Below are 19,289 nucleotides of genomic sequence, written 5' to 3'. Positions count from 1 at the left end.
CAGACCACTTAGCCTTCAAATTATACAACTTGCCAAACCCTCTGGTCATTTGTCTTGAACCACACCCGCAACAATCAGAATAAAGTAATAGCCTAATTATCAGCTTTTAGCCATTAGAGGAGATGTATTGGTCAACTTACATGTTTTGGTTCACAGTACGTTTATGAATTCCTCCAGACTTAGTCAATCTCAATTGGATTCAAATTGGATGCTCATATTATTCATCATTTCCTGAGAAGTGATGTCGTTCATAATAATTTCCTGAGAAGTGATGTCGTTCATAATAATTTCCTGAGAAGTGTTCTCGTTTCTATTATTCTTTGTTTCCTGAGAATTGCTGTCTTTATATAGACAAGAGATGGTGTAATGATAAGCTGGCATCCTGAGCGCTGATCATACGTTACTTCACATGTCAAGAAGTCATGTGGAACTACAATATGGCCAGACACCTACAGCCTTTTTCTCAGTGTGTATAGGTGTGGGTGTGTGGAAGTGGGTGTGTAAATCCCCTGACACTACTCACACATTGTAAGACTGGCAAGCGCAAATGGAGACAAGAATATCTGACTCTTTTTCATACCATAAAGAAAGAGGAAAGGAGGCCATTAACCATTCTCTACCTTTACTTCTCACCAGTTTCCAAGTTTATTTGGCATGTGTAATTAAAGGCCCAATGTAGTCATTTTTGTATCAATATTAAATCATTTCTGGGTAAAAATTAAGTACCTTACTATAATACTATAATACCTTAATATAACATGAAGTACCTTACTCTAATACTAATTGTCAAAAATAAGCAAAAACTATTTCTCAAGCAAAGAATTTTGCCAGGACTTTGTGGTAGTGTCCTGAGCAGGGAGAGGAAAACTGAAGACTACCGTTATTGGCAGAGAGGTTTGGAACTCTGTTATTGGTCTATTAACTAATTTAAAACTTGCTGATTTGAAAGTCCTGTTTCAACCAGCAACTATCAGGTAATAGTACTGATCAAATGTTCACACTTTTACAGTGTTAGTTTAATCAGTTGTTGTACAATATGATACAAAACAGGAAAACATAATTTGGACTGCACTGGGCCTTTAATAAATTGGAACTCTTACTCACTTGAGCACAATAGATCATTTTTTGAGACCCATCCTCTTCTTTAGCCTACACTTACTTAGTATAGTCTCAAAAACCCAACCCTAGGCAACAGTGACTAGGCAACAGTGACTAGGCAACAGTGACTAGGCAATAGTGACTAGGCAACAGTGTCTAGGCAACAGTAACTAGGCAACAGTGACTAGGCAACAGTGATTAGGGTATGGTTTCAATTATGGACTCTTTTGGCAACATCGATAAGGGGAGAAAAAAACATTTACGGGGCGGTTCCTCATCAGACGGACAACTTTCCCAACAAATCATCAGGCAGTCATGCCAGAACGTCATGATTCAAAATCAAAGTTTGCAGGCAAAAACTTTGCAGTGGTTCTACACTGTTGCTTAGGGTCGGGTTTTTGAGACTATACTTACAACACAGTTAACATTTTCCTAAACACATGTCTTCGTAGGCATATAGTCTTACTGAGAGGAGGCATTTTAGCTAAAATCACAAACATTCTTTCATTCAGACTGAGGACTGATGTTGGCGGTTATAAGGCTTTCTACTACAGGTTATAAGGCATTCTACTAAATGGTTATATGGCGTTCTACTACAGATTATGTCTTTCTACCTCAGGTTGTGTCTTTCTACTACAGGTTATGTCTTTCTACTACAGGTTATAAGGCGTTCTACTACAGGTTATAAGGCGTTCTACTACAGGTTATAAGGCATTCTACTACAGGTTATGTCTTTCTACTACAGGTTATGTCTTTCTACTACAGGTTATAAGGCGTTCTACTACAGGTTATGTCTTTCTACTACAGGTTATAAGGTTTTCTGCAGTATTGTCATCAGGCAACAGGTGTTTGTTAATGTGACTTTCATAAGTGTTATGAAAGTCTGGAGTTATATTTGTTTGGAAATATAACTCTAGAAAAATGTGCTACAATGGTATAGCTCCCTCTAGTGTGATACTTAAATAATGTACTGTAGATGTGTACTGTTGTTTTGTCTTGATAGGGTACAGGTTCTACATAGCTAAATAGCCTTCGCTGATACTGTGGTAATCACCTAAACTTTTTTTTAAACTTTTTTTTACTAAGACTGTAAGTCAATTCCTTTTTATGTCACACTAAACGCAACTGTCAAACACCGATGTACAACACCAATCTGTAGGCTATTTAAATCCCAAAATCTCATCCTTTGACTTCATCCTTGACTGATGTCACTTGTTGTTATTCAACCGGAGGTCAAATATAATAAAGAGAGGTCAAACATAATAAATGGAACCATTAGCAGATAATGGCGGTCAATGTCACCATTCAACAGCACATAATGCTTTGTAAATGTCTTGCTACTGCTGCGTCTTATACAATTAAAGTGTGTAAACACTCCATTCTCCAGAAATGTATGGGCCTGCAAGAGGAAAATCAAGTTAAGAAGCACTTACTGGGGGAGAATTCATCTTAATCTAAGCAAGTAATTCACAGATTTTACACCATTATAAACTATGATTTTGTCTTACTTTGTCCAACTTGCTGAACAAAGGATCCCCCTGATGATAGACAATTGTCACTTTATAATATGTATTATCAATGTGAAGCAGCAATCAATCTGCCAATACTAATTATTAGTGTTCTATCTATCCTGCTAATAGTTCAGGTTGTTAAGGTTGTTACATTAGAAAATAAACTAAATTGTAGAGGCGTCTCCCCAATTCCTTCAAGATGATATTGCAGTCATTACTTACAGAGGTATGGTTTTTCCATGCGTTTTTTTTTATTTTTAATTATTTATTTATTTAACCTTTATTTAACCAGGTTGGCCAGTTGAGAACAACTTCTCATTTACAACTGCGACCTGGCCAAGATAAAGCAAAGCAGTGCAACAAAAAACAACACAGAGTTACCCATAGGATAAACAAAAGTACAGTCATTAGTCACATTAGAAAAATATATATACCGTGTGTGCAAATGTAGTAAGGAGGTAAGGCAATAAATTGGTCATAGTAGCGAGGTAATTACAATTTAGCAAATTAACACTGAAGTGATAGATGTGCAGATGATGATGTGCAAGTAGAAATACTGGTGTGCAAAAGAGCAAAAAAGATAATACAAATAATATGGGGATGAGGTAGGTAGTTGGGTGGGCTATTTATAGATGGGCTATGTACAGCTGCAGCGATCGGTAAAGCTGCTCAAATAGCTGAAGCTTAAAGTTAGTGAGGGAGATATAAGTCCCCAACTTCAGCGATTTTTGCAATTCGTTCCAGTCATTGGCAGCAGAGAACTGTAAGGAAAGGCGTCCAAAGTGCGTGTTAGCTTTGGCGATGGCCAGTGAGATATACCTGCTGGAGCGCGTGCTATGGGTGGGTGTTGTTATGGTGACCAGTGAGCTGAGATAAGGTGGAGCTTTACCTAGCAGAGACTTATAGATGACCTGGAGCCACTGGGTTTGGGGACGAGTATGTAGCTTGTTCTTACAGTACACTCTTAGAAAAAAGGGTTCCAAAAGTGTTCATCGACTTTCGACTGTAGAAAGGGTTCTTCATGGAACCAAAAAGGGTTTTTCAAAAGGTTCTCCTATGGGGACAGCCAAAGAACCCTTTAAGGTTCTAGATAGCACCTTTTTTTCTAAGAGTGTACATGTGTTTCCAACTGACCAATAGAGGGCAGCAGTTAATAACATACCAGCAGAACTAAAAGTAGGGAGGTCTCAGTGGTCTCTGCTTCACACAAAAACACACGTTTTTGCGAAAGTAGTTCTCTATTGCTGCAGCCCAAACCTTGGTGTAATGCATGATGCAACCATATGCAAGACCTACAATCTATTAGTAGACGGGCTGGGAAATATTTGGAGAACAAGAGTCCTTTTCAAGAGAATTTGTGTTCTGTAATTGGGTTCTAGTTTATTCTCGCGATTCATACAAAATCTATATCAGGAGTTTATTACTGTAAAACTGTTTCATATGGTTGGTTACATGACATCATTATTTTCATATCAGCGTCAAATTTTCAGTCCCCTCTTTATTAAGTTAGGGACCGTTTCCTGGACAATGATTGAGCCTAGTCTTGGACTAAAAAAAGTATTTCAAAGAAGATTCTCTGCTTTGTAGTGCAGGATCATTGGCTTTATCTGTGTCCGGAAAACTGTCCCTTACTGATTCCGTTATAGCAGCAGATTGTTTCCCTGTTTCCCAGGAACGTTCAGGGGTTGGGAGGTAACTCGTGTCTCTATTGATATAGTGTTCCTTTCTGGGGATTGGTGGGTGGAAGAAACATTTGCATCCCTTCCCGTTTTAAACCTACCTTTCATGTCTTTTAGATCTAGATGTACTGGGGGCAGTACTGTACATCACATCTCCCTGCTGGACGTTACCTTTCTAGTATCCCCTTTCACTCTCTTAAAGGTATCTGACATTCAGCTGGGGGGCACAAATAACCTCTCATCCCAACATTAAATACTTCACTCCTCTATACCTGCAAACCAACTCAATCCACATTTACAGTGTTCCGCTGTACAATTCAAATAGTGTTTTACTCATTCATCTAGGATCGTCTGACAAACTTTATTTGCTACCTAAATGTTATCTCAATAGACATTGAGGGCTTGTACTTGTATTTAAACTTGTGAATATAGAGAGGATGTGAGCTGTTTACAGTATCAGCTGCCGACTATTTAAATTGGTCTCAGCATTGTATCTATTTCTAAACTGTGAAAATGTAATGATTCTAAATTGGAAATAGGGCTTGTTTGCACATACTTTTTGGTGAATGCCGGGTCAAGGGATTAGAGTGCCCCAAGTTTGAGAGCATGTGTTCGTTGGTGCTATTTTTGTAAATGAGTGTGCACACTCATTTTACGGAGGACATGTGTGAGGGACAGTTGTGGCGCTTCTAGGTCACACACATCGACCATGGGTATGTGGTCCGGGGGTTAGGCCACCGTGGGGCCGTGTGGGGACTGCTGTTTCAGCTGTGGAGGATTGCACCATCTGCCCTGACATTAATGCTACCCTCTGCTGGCACAGAGGACAGCCTCTCACACCCAGTCACTCACTGTTTGTGCGCATCAGCCCCTTTGCTTGCTGAACTGGCAGTATTGTTATTCTAGAACACAAGACAAAAAGCCATTATCCAGGACTTTATGATACCAGAAATATTACCCACAGATCCAACATCAGTTGTAGGTGTGACTACACCACTCAAAGGAAGTCCACTGTGCTTTTGTGTATCTTTTTCCCCTCTCACTCTACACACTATCCATGACCTGTCCCATTTAATCTGTTTCCTGTTAATCTCCTCTCGGCCTGTTTAATCAGATGGCAAGGCAACACAGGGCTAAAAGCCAGGTTGGTCCTCCACCTCGGCCCTGGTGTGACATGCAGCTATATCCAGAAGGCCTTGAGGCCGATACGTAAAGCTTATTAAAGGGCAGAGACACTATCAAGAGCAGCGATACTGTCAAGAGCAGTGATACTATCAAGAGCAGCGATACTGTCAAGAGCAGTGATACTATCAAGAGCAGCGATACTGTCAAGAGCAGTGATATTATCAAGAGCAGTGATACTGTTAAGAGCAGTGATACTATCAAGAGCAGTGATACTATCAAGAGCAGCGATACTGTCAAGAGCAGTGATATTATCAAGAGCAGTGATAGAGCAGTGTAGAGCAGTGTAGAGCAGTGACACTATCAAGAGCAGTGATACTATCAAGAGCAGTGACACTATCAAGAGCAGTGATACTATCAAGAGCAGTGATACTATCAAGAGCAGTGACACTATCAAGAGCAGTGATACTATCAAGAGCAGTGACACTATCAAGAGCAGCAATACTGTCAAGAGCAGTGACACTATCAAGAGCAGTGATACTATCAAGAGCAGTGATACTGTCAAGAGCAGTGACACTATCAAGAGCAGTGATACTATCAAGAGCAGCGATACTGTCAAGAGCAGTGATACTATCAAGAACAGCGATACTGTCAAGAGCAGTGATACTATCAAGAGCAGTGATACTATCAAGAGCAGCGATACTGTCAAGAACAGTGATACTATCAAGAGCAGTGTGCGGGTTTCTTCTTTTTTCATATTTTATTCAACTGTTACCATGCACCTGCAAAAAAAGATAGCTCAGATGTGCGAGTGCCTTTTGTATTTTGAACCCTGAGAACATTGACATGCAGCGGGACTGTGTGTGCTGCAGCTTCTGTGGGGGATGGGAGGTCATATGGTAGGATTTAAAGGGCGAGGAGGCTGGTTGGTCTCAATGGAGTAGCGTGACCAGCTTTAGGAGAGTGAGAGAGGGAGAATGCGGGGGTGTTTGCTCACGCACAGCACAGAATCAGCTGGGCCTGGGCTGCATCTCTCCCCCAGGCACGCGCTGGTTAACATGGCAGGGGAGTCTGGGGACACGCATCAGCACGCTCCCACATGGAAACAGCACAGTTAATCCTCCCGGTAGCACAGAGAGAAGATCCTGCGCCCGGGCCCCAATCAGATCACTGGGACACAGAAATGTGTGGCGAATGGAACTACAAGCGGATTGAACAGGAGCACACTACATGGGTAGAAGGGCTACCATTGGACAAGAGCTGGGGCAGGCTCTGTGGAGGAGAGGAAAAGACGTCACGTGGATGGTTAATTACACCAGGGTAAAGATAAGTGGCAGTCAGGATTGAGAAGCTCGGAGCCTGGAAATCGTGCCAAAGAGGAAGCAGTGTTGTAGTCAGTCAGGTCTGAATGAATGGGCCGAAATAATGGCAATGTTTCAAGGAAAACTAAAGAGCTTTTAGGCACATGGTTAAAACTGCATGTAAGGCTGTTGGAGAAACGTGATGCAATAATGTGCAGGGGAGTGAGATGTGAGTGAGTGCACAGCTGCAGAACCACACGCGAGGATGCTCCGCACCACACCACATACAGTAGAGATCACTGGTCCTGTGGTTGGGTCTGTCAACACAGCACAGCTAGAACTGTAATGAAACTGTACTGTTCACGTATATTGAATGTAAATAATCTCCAGGATATCTCTTCCCGTTAAAACAACTAGTAGATGTTTCTGTTTGATTCATTTTCCTTTCTTCATATATTGTACCATCTTAAGTACAATGCAGGTTTTGTACTTCAGAGCACACGTGTAAACATTAAACAAGCACTTAAACAAATGAGCAATGTTAACACCTTGTTATCACTCACAGACAGTTGGTCTCATTTGAATGCGAGTGTGTTGACAGTTACACATGATGACACGTTTGGCACAATAGTGTGCTCCAGATTGATAAACTGTCAGGGAGTTGAACTGGTGTCAAGGCATCGTCAAGTCTAGTCGGTAAACTGGATCAATGACAATCAACCGCAACACCTCCATAGACCCCACTAGAACCTGATGGACGGCACTGCAGTGACCAAACCTATAGTAGTTATGTTATCAAGAAGTCTATGGATTAAAAAAAAATGTGCTTCATGTTATGCCATGTAGTTTGAAACCATGTGTTTGATGTATTTGATAGCCTTCCACTTGTTCCTCCCCAATTTATGTGCCACCAACCTCCTGTGGTGGAGACAGAGAAACAGCTTTCTGGGCCTCTTAATGTATCTTAATGTATCCCATGTTCAGTTTCTATACCTCCCTGTCTTTATCTCTGAATATACTGCCTCTCTAAGTCCTCCTTTTACTCCCTCACGTTCTCTCTCCCCCTCCATCTCCCCCTAACTCATCCTCTCTGTGTCTCTTCCTTATCTTCTCCCTTCTTCCATAATCTCTTTCTCTCTCTACGCCCCCCCATCTCCCCTCCTCTCCTCTCCCCACCCTCCCACGCCGACTCTCTCGCTGGCCATTCCAAGTGACATTGTCAGTAAGCCTAATGGCTGATCGCTGATGAGTGCTCTTACTGTCACATGGCACAGGGCAACATGGTTCAGGGGTTGACCTCGTGGTGGGACGCGCCACTTTGGACGAATTAGGGAGGAAGGTCCCGAGTTTATCATTAAATTGGTCAACATGGTTAGACGGCTAAGATCCCAGCTAGCGTCCATTTACTCAATTACCCGAAATGTCAATGTGTCTCAAAGAATTAGGATAGAAGACCTCTCCTTTCTCATTGTGTGACTTTCAAGTTAGACAGCTACACACAACTCTTTTTCCGTGCACTGCAAGTAGCTAACAACAAGCAGTTAACATAATGTGAAGACATTGTACACACCTGGCCGACATTGAAAGGGATTTTCTCTTTCTCCGTCTATATATCAAAGCTTTCCGAAAATAACACATATTCTAGGTGAGTGACAAGGCCATCCATTTTGACACCTTTTTCTCCTCTGGAATGTAATTGGAGCCATCGGCCTTGGTATTACAGATACATGCTGGTTTATAACATGCTTTATCCATGCTGGTTTATCCATGCTGGTTTATAACATGCTGCTTTATCCATGCTGGTTTATAACATGCTGCTTTATCCATGCTGGTTTATAACATGCTGCTTTATCCATGCTGGTTTATAACATGCTGGTTTATAACATGCTGCTTTATCCATGCTGGTTTATCCATGCTGCTTTATCCATGCTGGTTTATAACATGCTGCTTTATCTATGCTGGTTTATCCATGCTGGTTTATAACATGCTGCTTTATCCATGCTGGTTTATCCATGCTGCTTTATCCATGCTGGTTTATAACATGCTGCTTTATCCATGCTGGTTTATAACATGCTGCTTTATCTATGCTGGTTTATCCATGCTGGTTTATAACATGCTGCTTTATCCATGCTGGTTTATAACATGCTGCTTTATCCATGCTGGTTTATAACATGCTGCTTTATCCATGCTGCTTTATCCATGCTGCTTTATCCATGCTGGTTTATAACATGCTGCTTTATCCATGCTGGTTTATAACATGCTGCTTTATCTATGCTGGTTTATAACATGCTGCTTTATCTATGCTGGTTTATAACATGCTGCTTTATCCATGCTGGTTTATAACATGCTGCTTTATCTATGCTGGTTTATAACATGCTGCTTTATCTATGCTGGTTTATAACATGCTGCTTTATCCATGCTGGTTTATAACATGCTGCTTTATCTATGCTGGTTTATAACATGCTGCTTTATCTATGCTGGTTTATCCATGCTGGTTTATCCATGCTGGTTTATAACATGCTGCTTTATCCATGCTGGTTTATCCATGCTGGTTTATCCATGCTGGTTTATCCATGCTGGTTTATCCATGCTGGTTTATCCATGCTGGTTTATAACATGCTGCTTTATCCATGCTGGTTTATAACATGCTGGTTTATCCATGCTGGTTTATAACATGCTGCTTTATCCATGCTGGTTTATAACATGCTGCTTTATCCATGCTGGTTTATAACATGCTGCTTTATCCATGCTGCTTTATCCATGCTGCTTTATCCATGCTGGTTTATAACATGCTGCTTTATCCATGCTGGTTTATAACATGCTGCTTTATCTATGCTGGTTTATCCATGCTGGTTTATAACATGCTGCTTTATCCATGCTGGTTTATAACATGCTGCTTTATCCATGCTGCTTTATCCATGCTGGTTTATCCATGCTGGTTTATCCATGCTGGTTTATAACATGCTGCTTTATCCATGCTGGTTTATCCATGCTGGTTTATCCATGCTGGTTTATAACATGCTGCTTTATCCATGCTGGTTTATAACATGCTGCTTTATCCATGCTGGTTTATAACATGCTGCTTTATCCATGCTGGTTTATAACATGCTGCTTCATCCATGCTGGTTTATCCATGCTGGTTTATAACATGCTGCTTTATCTATGCTGGTTTATAACATGCTGCTTTATCCATGCTGGTTTATAACATGCTGGTTTATAACATGCTGCTTTATCTATGCTGGTTTATAACATGCTGCTTTATCTATGCTGGTTTATCCATGCTGGTTTATAACATGCTGCTTTATCCATGCTGGTTTATAACATGCTGCTTTATCCATGCTGGTTTATAACATGCTGCTTTATCTATGCTGGTTTATAACATGCTGCTTTATCCATGCTGCTTTATCTATGCTGGTTTATAACATGCTGGTTTATCCATGCTGGTTTATAACATGCTGGTTTATAACATGCTGCTTTATCCATGCTGGTTTATAACATGCTGGTTTATAACATGCTGCTTTATCCATGCTGGTTTATCCATGCTGGTTTATAACATGCTGCTTTATCTATGCTGCTTTATCCATGCTGGTTTATAACATGCTGCTTTATCTATGCTGGTTTATAACATGCTGGTTTATCTATGCTGGTTTATCTATGCTGGTTTATAACATGCTGGTTTATAACATGCTGCTTTATCTATGCTGGTTTATAACATGCTGCTTTATCCATGCTGCTTTATCCATGCTGGTTTATAACATGCTGCTTTATCTATGCTGGTTTATAACATGCTGGTTTATCTATGCTGGTTTATAACATGCTGCTTTATCTATGCTGGTTTATAACATGCTGGTTTATCTATGCTGGTTTATAACATGCTGGTTTATCTATGCTGGTTTATAACATGCTGGTTTATCTATGCTGGTTTATAACATGCTGCTTTATCTATGCTGGTTTATAACATGCTGGTTTATAACATGCTGCTTTATCCATGCTGCTTTATCTATGCTGGTTTATCCATGCTGGTTTATAACATGCTGCTTTATCTATGCTGGTTTATAACATGCTGCTTTATCCATGCTGCTTTATCCATGCTGGTTTATAACATGCTGCTTTATCTATGCTGGTTTATCCATGCTGGTTTATAACATGCTTTATCCATGCTGGTTTATAACATGCTGCTTTATCTATGCTGGTTTATAACATGCTGCTTTATCCATGCTGGTTTATAACATGCTGGTTTATAACATGCTGCTTCATCCATGCTGGTTTATAACATGCTGCTTCATCCATGCTGCTTTATAACATGCTGCTTTATCCATGCTGGTTTATAACATGCTGGTTTATAACATGCTGCTTTATCTATGCTGGTTTATCCATGCTGGTTTATAACATGCTGCTTTATCTATGCTGGTTTATAACATGCTGGTTTATAACATGCTGCTTTATCCATGCTGCTTTATCTATGCTGCTTTATCTATGCTGGTTTATAACATGCTGCTTTATCCATGCTGGTTTATAACATGCTGCTTTATCCATGCTGCTTTATCCATGCTGCTTTATCCATGCTGGTTTATAACATGCTGCTTTATCCATGCTGCTTTATCTATGCTGGTTTATCCATGCTGGTTTATAACATGCTGCTTTATCCATGCTGGTTTATAACATGCTGCTTTATCCATGCTGGTTTATAACATGCTGCTTTATCCATGCTGCTTTATCCATGCTGCTTTATCCATGCTGCTTTATCTATGCTGGTTTATCCATGCTGGTTTATAACATGCTGCTTTATCTATGCTGGTTTATAATGCTGGTTTATAACATGCTGCTTTATCTATGCTGGTTTATAACATGCTGCTTTATCTATGCTGGTTTATAACATGCTGCTTTATCTATGCTGGTTTATAACATGCTGCTTTATCTATGCTGGTTTATAACATGCTGCTTTATCCATGCTGGTTTATCCATGCTGGTTTATAACATGCTGCTTTATCCATGCTGGTTTATAACATGCTGGTTTATAACATGCTGCTTTATCTATGCTGGTTTATCCATGCTGGTTTATAACATGCTTTATCCATGCTGGTTTATAACATGCTGCATTATCTATGCTGGTTTATAACATGCTGCTTTATCCATGCTGGTTTATAACATGCTGGTTTATAACATGCTGCTTCATCCATGCTGGTTTATAACATGCTGCTTCATCCATGCTGCTTTATAACATGCTGCTTTATCCATGCTGGTTTATAACATGCTGGTTTATAACATGCTGCTTTATCTATGCTGGTTTATCCATGCTGGTTTATAACATGCTGCTTTATAACATGCTGCTTTATCCATGCTGGTTTATCCATGCTGGTTTATCCATGCTGGTTTATAACATGCTGCTTTATCCATGCTGGTTTATAACATGCTGGTTTATAACATGCTGCTTTATCTATGCTGGTTTATCCATGCTGGTTTATAACATGCTGCTTTATCTATGCTGGTTTATAACATGCTGCTTTATCTATGCTGGTTTATAACATGCTGCTTTATCCATGCTGGTTTATCCATGCTGGTTTATAACATGCTGGTTTATCCCTGCTGGTTTATAACATGCTGCTTTATCCATGCTGGTTTATAACATGCTGGTTTATAACATGCTGCTTTATCTATGCTGGTTTATCCATGCTGGTTTATAACATGCTGCTTTATCTATGCTGGTTTATAACATGCTGCTTTATCCATGCTGCTTTATCCATGCTGGTTTATAACATGCTGCTTTATCTATGCTGGTTTATAACATGCTGCTTTATCCATGCTGGTTTATAACATGCTGCTTTATCCATGCTGGTTTATAACATGCTGCTTTATCTATGCTGGTTTATAACATGCTGCTTTATCCATGCTGGTTTATCCATGCTGGTTTATAACATGCTGCTTTATCCATGCTGGTTTATAACATGCTGGTTTATAACATGCTGCTTTATCCATGCTGGTTTATAACATGCTGGTTTATCCATGCTGGTTTATAACATGCTGCTTTATCCATGCTGGTTTATAACATGCTGCTTTATCCATGCTGGTTTATAACATGCTGCTTTATCCATGCTGGTTTATAACATGCTGGTTTATCCATGCTGGTTTATAACATGGTGGTTTATCCATGCTGGTTTATAACATGCTGGTTTATAACATGCTGCTTTATCCATGCTGGTTTATACCTTGCTGGTTTATAACATGATGCTTTATCCATGCTGGTTTATAACATGCTTTATCCATGCTGGTTTATAACATGCTGCTTTATCCATGCTGGTTTATAACATGCTTTATCCATGCTGGTTTATAACATGCTGCTTTATCCATGCTGGTTTATAACATGCTTTATCCATGCTGGTTTATAACATGCTGCTTCATCCATGCTGCTTTATCCATGCTGGTTTATAACATGCTGCTTTATCCATGCTGCTTTATCCATGCTGGTTTATAACATGCTGCTTTATCCATGCTGGTTTATCCATGCTGGTTTATAACATGCTGCTTTATCCATGCTGGTTTATAACATGCTGCTTTATCCATGCTGGTTTATAACATGCTGCTTTATCCATGCTGGTTTATCCATGCTGGTTTATCCATGCTGCTTTATAACATGCTGCTTTATCTATGCTGGTTTATAACATGCTGGTTTATCCATGCTGCTTTATCCATGCTGGTTTATAACATGCTGGTTTATAACATGCTGCTTTATCTATGCTGGTTTATAACATGCTGCTTTATCCATGCTGCTTTATCCATGCTGGTTTATAACATGCTGGTTTATCCATGCTGGTTTATAACATGCTGCTTTATCCATGCTGCTTTATCCATGCTGGTTTATAACATGCTGCTTTATCCATGCTGGTTTATAACATGCTGGTTTATCCATGCTGGTTTATAACATGCTGCTTTATCCATGCTGGTTTATCCATGCTGGTTTATAACATGCTGTTTTATCTATGCTGGTTTATAACATGCTGCTTTATCCATGCTGCTTTATCCATGCTGCTTTATCCATGCTGCTTTATCCATGCTGGTTTATAACATGCTGCTTTATCTATGCTGGTTTATAACATGCTGCTTTATCCATGCTGCTTTATCCATGCTGGTTTATAACATGCTGCTTTATCCATGCTGGTTTATAACATGCTGGTTTATAACATGCTGCTTTATCCATGCTGCTTTATCCATGCTGGTTTATAACATGCTGGTTTATAACATGCTGCTTTATCCATGCTGGTTTATAACATGCTGCTTTATCCATGCTGCTTTATCCATGCTGGTTTATAACATGCTGGTTTATAACATGCTGCTTTATCCATGCTGGTTTATAACATGCTGGTTTATCCATGCTGGTTTATAACATGCTGCTTTATCCATGCTGCTTTATCCATGCTGCTTTATCCATGCTGGTTTATCCATGCTGGTTTATAACATACTGCTTTATCCATGCTGGTTTATAACATGCTGCTTTATCTATGCTGGTTTATCCATGCTGGTTTATAACATGCTGCTTTACCCATGCTGCTTTATCCATGCTGGTTTATAACATGCTGCTTTACCCATGCTGCTTTATCCATGCTGGTTTATAACATGCTGCTTTATCTATGCTGGTTTATCCATGCTGGTTTATAACATGCTGTTTTATCTATGCTGGTTTATCCATGCTGGTTTATAACATGCTGGTTTATCCATGCTGGTTTATAACATGCTGCTTTATCCATGCTGGTTTATAACATGCTGCTTTACCCATGCTGCTTTATCCATGCTGGTTTATAACATGCTGGTTTATCCATGCTGGTTTATAACATGCTGCTTTATCTATGCTGGTTTATCCATGCTGGTTTATAACATGCTGCTTTATCCATGCTGGTTTATAACATGCTGCTTTATCCATGCTGGTTTATAACATGCTGCTTTATCCATGCTGGTTTATAACATGCTGCTTTATCTATGCTGGTTTATCCATGCTGGTTTATAACATGCTGCTTTATCCATGCTGGTTTATAACATGCTGCTTTACCCATGCTGCTTTATCCATGCTGGTTTATAACATGCTGCTTTATCTATGCTGGTTTATCCATGCTGGTTTATAACATGCTGCTTTATCTATGCTGGTTTATAACATGCTGCTTTATCCATGCTGGTTTATCCATGCTGGTTTATAACATGCTGCTTTATCCATGCTGGTTTATAACATGCTGCTTCATCCATGCTGGTTTATCCATGCTGGTTTATAACATGCTGCTTTATCCATGCTGGTTTATAACATGCTTTATCTATGCTGGTTTATCCATGCTGGTTTATAACATGCTTTATCTATGCTGGTTTATCCATGCTGGTTTATAACATGCTGCTTTATCTATGCTGGTTTATCCATGCTGCTTTATCCATGCTGGTTTATAACATGCTGGTTTATAACATGCTGCTTTATCCATGCTGGTTTATAACATGCTTTATCCATGCTGGTTTATAACATGCTGGTTTATAACATGCTGCTTTATCCATGCTGGTTTATCACATGCTTTACCCATGCTGGTTTATAACATGCTTTATAACATGCTGCTTTATCCATGCTGCTTTATCCATGCTGGTTTATAACATGCTGGTTTATAACATGCTTTATCCATCCATGCTGCTTTATCCATGCTGGTTTATAACTGGTTTATAACATGCTTTATCCATGCTGCTTTATCCATGCTGGTTTATAACATGCTGGTTTATAACATGCTTTATCCATGCTGGTTTATAACATGCTTTATCCATGCTGGTTTATAACATGCTTTATCCATGCTGGTTTATAACATGCTTTATCCTGGTTTATGCTGGTTTATAACATGCTTTATGTATGCTGGTTTATAACATGCTTTATAACATGCTGTTTTATCATGCTGGTTTATAACATGCTTTATCCATGCTGGTTTATAACATGCTTTATCCATGCTGGTTTATAACATGCTTTATCCATGCTGGTTTATAACATGCTTTATCCATGCTGGTTTATAACATGCTTTATCCATGCTGGTTTATAACATGCTTTATCCATGCTGGTTTATAACATGCTTTATCCATGCTGGTTTATAACATGCTTTATCCATGCTGGTTTATAACATGCTTTATCCATGCTGGTTTATAACATGCTTTACCCATGCTGGTTTATAACATGCTTTATCCATGCTGGTTTATAACATGCTTTATCTATGCTGGTTTATAACATGCTTTATCCATGCTGGTTTATAACATGCTTTATACATGCTGGTTTATAACATGCTTTACCCATGCTGGTTTATAACATGCTTTATCCATGCTGGTTTATAACATGCTTTACCCATGCTGGTTTATAACATGCTTTATCCATGCTGGTTTATAACATGCTTTATCCATGCTGGTTTATAACATGCTTTATCCATGCTGGTTTATAACATGCTTTATCCATGCTGGTTTATAACATGCTGCTTTATCCATGCTGGTTTATTACATGCTTTATCCATGCTGGTTTATAACATGCTTTATCCATGCTGGTTTATAACATGCTTTATCCATGCTGGTTTATAACATGCTTTATCCATGCTGGTTTATAACATGCTTTACCCATGCTGGTTTATTACATGCTTTACCCATGTTGGTTTATAACATGCTTTATCCATGCTGGTTTATTACATGCTTTACCCATGCTGGTTTATTACATGCTTTACCCATGTTGGTTTATAACATGCTTTATCCATGCTGGTTTATAACATGCTGCTTTATCCATGCTGGTTTATTACATGCTTTATCCATGCTGGTTTATAACATGCTTTATCCATGCTGGTTTATAACATGCTTTATCCATGCTGGTTTATAACATGCTTTATCTATGCTGGTTTATAACATGCTTTATCCATGCTGGTTTATAACATGCTTTACCCATGCTGGTTTATTACATGCTTTACCCATGTTGGTTTATAACATGCTTTACCCATGTTGGTTTATAACATGCTTTATCCATGCTGGTTTATAACATGCTTTATCCATGCTGGTTTATAACATGCTTTATCCATGCTGGTTTATAACATGCTTTACCCATGTTGGTTTATAACATGCTTTACCCATGTTGATTTATAACATGCTTTACCCATGTTGGTTTATAACATGCTTTATCCATGCTGGTTTATAACATGCTTTATCCATGCTGGTTTATAACATGCTTTATCCATGCTGGTTTATAACATGCTTTATCTATGCAGGCTTTTACAGCTCAGGAGCCATTACTTCAGACAGAAATATCCAGACAGAATTTGCTCCCAATTGCCACCTTTATTGACAACGTTTCCATCCAACACAGATCTTCGTCAGGTCAAGCAAACTGAGTGATCCCATCCCCAAATATACACTCAGCGGACAGTTTATTAGTTACACAACCTCGTTCGTGAAAACGTGGCCGTGGCTTACTATATAAGACAGGCAGATGGGCATCGATGTATTTGGTTACTGTTCGATTGAATGTTTGAATGTGCAAAACGAGTGACCTCAGGCGTGCCGGTTCCAGTCCCTCAAAAACGTCCGGCCTCCTGGGCTTTTCACACACGACAGTGACTAAGGTTTACCGAGAATGCTGCGAGAAACCAAAAACATCCAGCCATCGGCAGTCCTGTGGACGAAAACAGCTCATTGATGAGAGGTCAAAGGAGAATGGCAAGAATTGTCCAAGCTAACAGGCAAATAATGTCGCTGTACAACAGTGGTGTGCAGAACGGCATCTCGGAACACAAAACTCATCGGTCCTCGTCACGGATGGGCTATTGCAGTAGACATCCGCAACAGGTTCCTGTCATTTAAAAACAAGAAGAGTCTCCAGTGGGCACGCGATCACCATCACTGGACAATCGAGGAGTGGAAAAACATTGACTGGTCCAACGAATCCCAATCCTGTTGCGTCATGCTGATGGCAGATTCAGGATTTGGCATAAGCAGCATGAGTCAATGCGGTGGTATGATGGTGTGGGGAATGTTTTCCTGGCACACATTAGGTCCCTTGATATCAATTGAGCAAAGTTTCCATGTTCTGGAGTCAAAAGGGGGTCCAACCCAGTACTAGATGAATGTACCTAATAAACTGGCCACTGAGTGTATACAGTGCCTTCAGAAAGTATTCATACCCCTTGCATTATTACAGGCTGAATTCAAAATTCATATCCAGAAATATCTAATTTACATAACTATTCACACACCTGAGTCAACACATGTTAGCATCACGTTTGGCAGTGCATCTGTAAGAATTTCTGGGTAAGTCTCTAAGAGCTTTGCACAACTAGATTGTACAATATTTGCAGATAATTATTTTTAAAAATCTCCAAGCTCTGTCAAATTGGTTGTTGATCATTGCTAGACAGCCATTTTCAAGTCTTGCCATGGATTTTCAAGTAAAAAAAAGATTAAAAACTGCTCAAAGGGATAATCAATGTCTGCTTTTACATTTGTTTACCCATCTATCAATAGGTGCCCTTTTTTGGGAGGCATTGGAAGACCTCCCTGGTCTTTGTGGTTGAATCTGTGTCTGAGGGACCTTAGAGGTGAGGTAGTCATAAAAAAATAATGTTAAACACTACTATTACACACAGAGTCAATCAATCAATCAATCAAATGTATTTATAAAGTCCTTTTTACATCACAGATGTCACAAAGTGCTGTACAGAAACCAAGCCTAAACCCCAAACAGCAAGCAATGCAGATGTAGAAGCACAGTGGCTAGGAAAAACTCCCTAGAAAGGCCAGAACCGAGGAAGAAACCTAGTGAGGAACCAGGCTCTGAGGGGTGGCCAGTCCTCTTCTGGCTGTGCCAGAAGAGGACTGGGGGGTGGCCAAGGGGTGTTTGTAGGTGACCAAATACTTATTTTCCACCATTATTTGCAAATAAATTCATTAAAAATCCTACAATGTGATTTTCTGGATTCTTTTTTTCTCATTTTGTCTGTCATAGTTGAAGTGTACCTATGATGAAAATTACAGGCCTCTCTCATCTTTTTAAGTGGGAGAACTTGCACAATTGGTGGCTGACTAAATACTTTTTTGCCCCACTGTATTTGGCTCAGGTATATGTAAACATCCGACTTCAACTGTAAAAGCTGAAATAAATAATTCTCTTTACTATTATTCTGACATTTCACATTCTTAAAATAAAGTGGTTATCCTAACTGACCTAAGACAGGGAATTTGTACTCAGATTGAATGTCAGGAGTTGTGAAAAACTGAGTTTAAATATATTTCGCTAAGGTGTATGTAAACTTCCGACTTCAACTGTACATTTCCACCAACATGTTCAGTAGGTGCAAGATGCATTGTGGGTGTAGATACAATACAGAACATGGGTATTCAAAAATAACTTTTACGCATTTTCAATAATCGGAGAGGTACATGTTGGCATTAAGGATTAAAATAATTTTCTGTACAGTATTTGGGGATGGGATCACTCAGTATGACCACAAACCTTTTAGATAGAAATATATCACCGATTGAACCCAAACTGTTTATGGGAGACGGGGATAGGTAGAGTACCCGTCAACCTGACGCAGTGCATTGCA

This window comes from Oncorhynchus clarkii, chromosome 22 (assembly GCF_045791955.1).
Source record: "Oncorhynchus clarkii lewisi isolate Uvic-CL-2024 chromosome 22, UVic_Ocla_1.0, whole genome shotgun sequence".
NCBI lineage: Eukaryota > Metazoa > Chordata > Actinopteri > Salmoniformes > Salmonidae > Oncorhynchus > Oncorhynchus clarkii.
This window is presented reverse-complemented; position numbering follows the sequence as displayed.